Genomic DNA, 6,642 nt, shown 5'->3' with positions numbered 1-6,642 from the left:
CCCCCCCTTCTCTCTACCAACTAGGTGCCACTTTTATACCGCTTGATGGCAAATGTCTCATTTTCAGCGTGCTAGATCTGGCATACATTATTTTAATTAAGTCTATGGCGATTTACTTTCCTCTGAGATCCATTCCACGGTGCAATTAGGAACGTATTGGTGCTAGCACATATGAATATTCAGGAGGGTGTCAATTAATTAGCAGACAGAGGAATCTCATTATGATGCTCAAACCCCTTTTAGTGCTAAGCAGAATTAAAGGGGCATTTGCCAATGTGCTGGATTAGTGAATATTTTATTGTGCACTCATTTAACTTCATTATCATAGCACTTACACTACTCTCTGATTTTATTAATTAAATTTCTCATTAATTTGTCCAGAAAGAGGGATAAAAGTTTTATGACACCGTAGCACTTGTGTAGACATCTTGAAAAGCAAACTTCTGCACTGCCCTGCTACCCTGTAGGAAAGTAATTTACCACGGTTAGGGAGGAATTTATCAACACAGTACTTGAGTCTACTTACCTCGCGCCATGTTTCATAAATACTCCTTTGCACATGAGAAAGGGAGTTCACTTCCTGGGAAGTGTATTACATTTGCACGCTACTTTGCAGCTATGCAGTAGATACATGTGCGTTTTCTGTAACCGAAGAGGTAGAGTACAATACAGCAGTCAGTGTTGCTACACCAATAAAAAGGCATTACTGTGAATTTGAAGTACATTGGCTACAGTTTCTTCTTTTTTCCTGAAGTCATTTTATAACACCGGGGAGGCAGCTAGTCCCCCTCTCCCCATCCGATTAACCCGTTAATCTCTGTACAAAGTGGACCAAGAGAAATTCTATCTTGTTTTACAAAGTTTCTAGACAAAATAAAACCAGATGTTTCTGGAGGACGTGGAGACCAAATTTTATTTATTTTTATTTAAAGACAAGACAAGGGGACTCTTGATCTGGCGGTTTAACTAGTGGAATACAGCGTTTTATCAAGTTGTATCATATAAAATAATAAAAAAAACCTATTGCTGATCAAAAGATACAGACACCAATCTCAGGTTTGCAAGATTGCATTCATTTTTTAATTAGGCAACGCTTTAACGATCGTAATTTTTCCAAGATCATTGTATTAAGAGCAGCTATTTTTTAAATGTCCGTGGGATATTGTGCTTTGCAAAAAACAAACAAAAATCCCTTAGAAATGTTTAATATTAAATATTCATCGGATTTAAATTCAATAGCCGGATCATCCGACAGACATAGATGCACAGAAAGCTATAGATAATCAGCCCCATGCATCTTCACACAAGAGGGAACGACCCAGTGTCATTAGACACTCCAGAGAGGAAAGGGAAACCAGTGGAGATATGTTTAAAAAGTCACCTTCATTTCAACATCCAGCGCGGAATTTGCCCAAAAAGGTTAGAAAGACAAATATTAAATCTGCCTTCACAAAGGGAGCTGCTAAATAGATCCTAAATTAATATGCATGTAAAATTAATTAGCTGTATTTCGTGACATCAAAATAAGTACCTGGGAAACAAGAACACCTTCTGGGCATTTGGAACCATATGCTGGAATTATGGTTAATTGACTAATTACATAAATTAGGCATTAATTTTACAACACATCAAGTATAAAAGATATCTCAATTAATTGTGCATAAATTACAAGGTTAAAGGGGGAGGCATTGACAATAGTAAATGTCTCACCTCTGGCCCTTTGAAAGATTGAGCAGGACTAATCTGATGCCCTTTTGGTGACCACTTGTATCTCAAGAGGGAAGTACCCAGGAGTAGCCAAGTAAAACTGGCTAGAGATGCTGTGGGTGCCCAGATTTTGCCATTGACTCCAGGCAATCATTAATGCGAGAAGAAAAAAAGAGCTAGTTCATTAAAATCAATTATACATCTTAAGATTGATTAGCTTTTGTCAGAAAAAAAAATCTCTGTAAACCTGCCCCTGATTTTTTTTTTTTAATTCCAGGAATATCTGCACCTGCGTACAGACTGCTCACATATCTGCCTCCCAAATGAGCAGTGTTTTGTTTTTTTTCTTATTTTGCAGTATTTCATGTATATGCTTTTGGGAAAGAGGAGCTTTGGAAATTGGTCAACCATATATATTTCTGCCCCCCCCCCCCCGCCATGCACACACATTGCCTCTGTTTCCAAGTCACAGATAAAACAATTTAAGTAATTGCTCTGTAACTGGAAACTCTTGAAATAAAATCGTAGTCTGCTTTGGGAAGGTGATCACGTGAGGCTTTTATTTACTTATTTTCAATTTAAAGATATTGAAAATTACAAAGAGAACAAACCTTCAATACAGCCCATATAGGTGCATGATTCACAATAAAATATTTCATAATACAATCTATTGTGCTAATACAGTGTTGTGCTATTGGAATGAGGGGACCTTCATTTTCAATGCTCCATGTCAGAGCTGCTGTTTTCTGGCTTGATCCCATTTTCTTTTTTCCCCCAAAGAAAAGACTTTTAAATCTTCCCCCCTTTTCCAAAAAATAAGCCAAATTCACTAACCAACACGTGGAGCTTGTTCCTGCTTTCCTGGGAGTTGGCAAGGTTTTGGCCTTTGGTTTCAGTGGCAGCAGGATCAAGGTTTAAAATTAAACCCTCGATTATTATTTGTTATTTATTATATTATTTAGCTTGTAATAGCACAGGGTAGTAACATGTGCTAGGCACATTGCACATTCAGAGACAGACCCAGTCCTTGACCTGAAGAGTTTACAATCTAAGACAACTTATGAAAATACAAATATTTTATTTTCTGGAAACCACAGTACAACATTTCCAATAGTAACAGAAGGACAAAGGCCAGTAATCTCTATGGAATGTCACCAGCTGATTGCTGTTTTGCTGGTTTATGGATATTCTGGAATATGCAAATATTTTACCTGGGGGGGGGGCATGTGTTAAAAATACAGGTAGAGTTTTGAGCTGGCTGGAGTAATAATTTTTGTTTGAAAGGATAGATTGGGTGAATTCAAACCGGCAAGGAAGCTCTGAGGACTGAAACCCAGCTCATGAAAATAAGGAATGGAAAGCTTGTCCTAGTGCATTTGGAAGGGAATGGAATCTTATTGATATAGTCTGTGTGTGGGGTGGAGAGAGGGAGAGACATGAACTGAACATTACAGCAGAAAGGAAATAGTTAGTACTACTCTTCCCCCTTTATTCAGGCAAACCTAGTGAAATCATTGGCAGGACTGCCTGAGTAAAGAGCGAGTTAAAAATAGTTACTGGGCCCCTTGTTCGAACCTTTACAGGACACCGAAGCAAAGATGTCAGAATATTCTACCTTCATGAATAATTTCTGATGATTGAAGACTTCAGAAAGAAGGTCTTTTTCCTATCTCTCCCACCCCCCCAACCTCCATTAGGCCAGACTCTGTACCACAGCACCATTAGAACAAACAGAGCCTTCCTCTAAAGTTCACAAGATCCTTTTCCCTGTCTGTGGATAAACGCTCGAGACAAGGAGCCCTGGCTGCATTAGTTACAATATATCTTGACTGCTGATGGGATAGAAAACGGATGAAAACCTGCCACATGGCGATCTTTTTATTGAGACAAAATGTTCATTTTGATGTAGCTGTTTTGTGCAGTTGCCAGATGCTGAAAATACTTGAGGGAGATGTTGACAAGTGGATAATTGTCAGCAGAACTAAAACAGACACTTTGTTTACAGTTGAGCATGATTAATTGAGAGTAAATAAAACAGCAGCCCTGTTCATAAACTCGCTCAGCATCTCAAGTTCAAAAGAGGCAACGCTCTCTAGAAAGGAACGAACTGAACTCCTCACCATTTTCAAGGAAAGGATCATACAATGGGGTCACTAACTTAGCAAGATAATTAAAACGCTCAGTGCAGGGCACAAGCCTCCAGCTTTAAAAGGCATGTAGCTTGCTGCTTGCTTCTCTCTGTCTCATCTGCTGTGTTTCTGGATTCTGGTTTACAGGGTTAGAGCACAAGGAGGAGAATTAGAAACGAATTTAGGATTAAAGGATTTGCAGTGAATGCTGGAAAGTGCCGAGCAATTTAGAGAAAATGAAAACCCACCAGTGACCTGAAATAATAATAGTAAAATAAGAGGTAACTGGGCAATAACCTTTCCCTCCAATGCAGCTTTATGATGCTACAGAGGATCACATCCAGTATAGTACCAATAAAGTATAGCACCTGATGATCAGTAAATATTGTATATCCTCAGCAGTTTTTAATGTAAACCAACATATATGTTTCTAGTAGTTCATACATATCCTGTGTACCAATATATATTTATGCAGAAATGCACAGAAGGTGGCATATATGACCTCAGTGAGTTTTAAGCTGTTTGTGCATCTTAGGCCAGGGGTTCTGGGGAGATGAAAGGCAGGGAAATAGCAGTATTCTCCCAAGCTCTTAAAATCTCACAATATCTTCATTGTAGCTTCACAATATTATAAACTCTTGCCTTGTGCTTTGATCAGCCGTGAAATAGTTTAAATGTCAACATTGTTAATTATCATTATGCTTCAGAGTTAACACAACATACTCATACCTGTAGTTTCAAGATATCTGCAGACATAAGAATGGCCAAACTAGGTCAGACCAATGGTTCATCTGGCCTAATATCTTGTCTTCTGACAGTGGCCAGTGCCAGGCACTTCAGAGGGAATAACTAGAACAGGCAATCATCAAGTGATCCATCCCCTGTAGTCCATATCCAGCTTCTGGCAGTCATAGGTTAGGGATACCCAGAGCACGGAGATGGCACCTATATAGATCCACATCTTCGTGCCTATCAACACTGAAATCTGTCTGAGAAGTTGGGAGACTTGGGCATAATCAGGGGCTGGTCACTTGGCTTCACCTCCAGACTGTGGTAATTGTGAACTGGGTTTGCCTTGCCTTCTTGTCTCAGCCTGGCAAGTTCTCCCTTCTCCCGCTCTGCCTCCTGCTGTCTGGCCTCTTCTCGAAGCTTCTCTTTTAAAGTTTTCAGCTCAGTTGCTTTTTGAACTTTTGATGCTCTTTAGCTCTCTGTTGCCAGCTCAAAGCTTTTGGGAACTTTTTGGCTTGCTATCCTCCTTTGGTACAAAAGGCTCAACAACATTTGGATTAGCTTTGAAACATGCTGCCTCTTTCTGTCATTTCAGGTCTTCTTTGATCTGTTGGTACCAATTCTGCAATGTGGTAGCTCCCCATTCATCTGTCTGCAGGTTGTCCTCTATGGTCCATCCTCTATGATCCTTGGATTAAGCTCCTGAGCTTTGAATTTGTATGGTTGGAGCTTCTCTATTTCCTCTGCCTCCAACTCAGCTGCATTTTTGCAAGTTACAGATCTCAAGCACTGTTTTGTTTGAAGCAGTGGAGTTTTGGGCTGCATAAGCCTGGTTGTCAGTGGTTTTACTGGAACTGGACTTTCATCAGTCCTCTTGCTCCTCAAATGGTAATGAGAGGGAGTGCATTTCTGGAAGTTTTCAATCCCCTGAGCAAGGGGAACATACTGTGATGTAGTTTCTTCAAACTTCCTTTTGTTGCCAGAGGAGAGATTGAAAGGTTTAGGGACTGTGGGCCTCTTCACCACTCATGCCGGAGTTGAAGGGTACTTTCTCAGCGTTGCTATGAAATCTAGCTCCTTGTGTTCATTTCCAGGTTGGCTTTAATCCTCTCATCTGTGAGAAATGGCTTTGTTACCTGACCAGTAGTTTTCTTCACAGGTTGTCCTGTACCAGCAATAGCTGCTTCCAGGGACTCTTCATTCTTTTTGTGTCTCCTGCTGCAATTGCTTCATCTTTTCCAGCTCCCGATCCTCCAGGCTCTTTAACTTGCCAGAAAGATTCTTCCTTTTCAGCATTGTTGGCATGATAGGCATGGTCAGCTTGCCTTTGGGTATGGCTGGGGAGCTTGCCTTTGGGTATGGCTGGGGAGAGTTCAGTGCTTTGGGAGTGATGTCTGTTCATCAATACTTCAGTAAATTTTTCTCTACTGCTAGGTTTCAAAGTAGCAGCCGTGTTACTTTGTATCCACAAAAAGAACAGTACTTGTGGCACCTTAGAGACTAACAAATTTATTTAAGTATAAGCACTTCATCGGACTGCTAGAGCAAACAGGACCCAAGCCCCAAGCAGGACTCCGATATATATTTTCTGTTTTTTGGTGGGTGGATCATCTTCCTTTTTGGTGGAGGTGACCGTGTATCTCTCTGCTTTGACTCTGGCCCAACGTTTGCATTGCTGGGTGTTCTTCTGCAGGAAGGACATTCTCTGAACTGGCTTTCAGATCAAACCATGAATCTACACTCTGCATGTTATTGTCATTCAGAGTCCTGAAGCTGATGTCAGTCGTTTCTGCACCATAGGAGTTGGAAGATGGTGGATGAGACATTTTCACTGCAGTCTTGACCCCAGAAGTCTGTCACATGTAACACCACAAATCCAGTTTAGATTAATACCACCACTGCCATAGACCTGATCCTTATATAGTGGAATTATGATATGCTCTGTCTTATTGTCTATCCCTTTCCTAATGGCAGGGGCGGCTCTAGGCATTTTGCCACCCCAAGCACGGCAGGCAGGCTGCCTTCGGCGGCTTGCCTGCGGGAGGTCCACCGAAGCCACGGGACCAGCGGACCCTCC

The 6,642-nt window shown here is 40.9% G+C and overlaps 1 pseudogene; it reads right to left on the bottom strand.

Moving 5' to 3' along the window:
- Positions 1-5,231: 5,231 nt before the first annotated feature.
- LOC120373408 lies at positions 5,232-6,267 on the bottom strand (annotated as a pseudogene).
- Positions 6,268-6,642: the final 375 nt, after the last annotated feature.

Source organism: Mauremys reevesii, linkage group 10 (assembly GCF_016161935.1).
Source record: "Mauremys reevesii isolate NIE-2019 linkage group 10, ASM1616193v1, whole genome shotgun sequence".
NCBI lineage: Eukaryota > Metazoa > Chordata > Testudines > Geoemydidae > Mauremys > Mauremys reevesii.
Note: the sequence above shows the minus strand (reverse complement) of the source record. Positions and strands in the feature narration are given on the sequence as shown.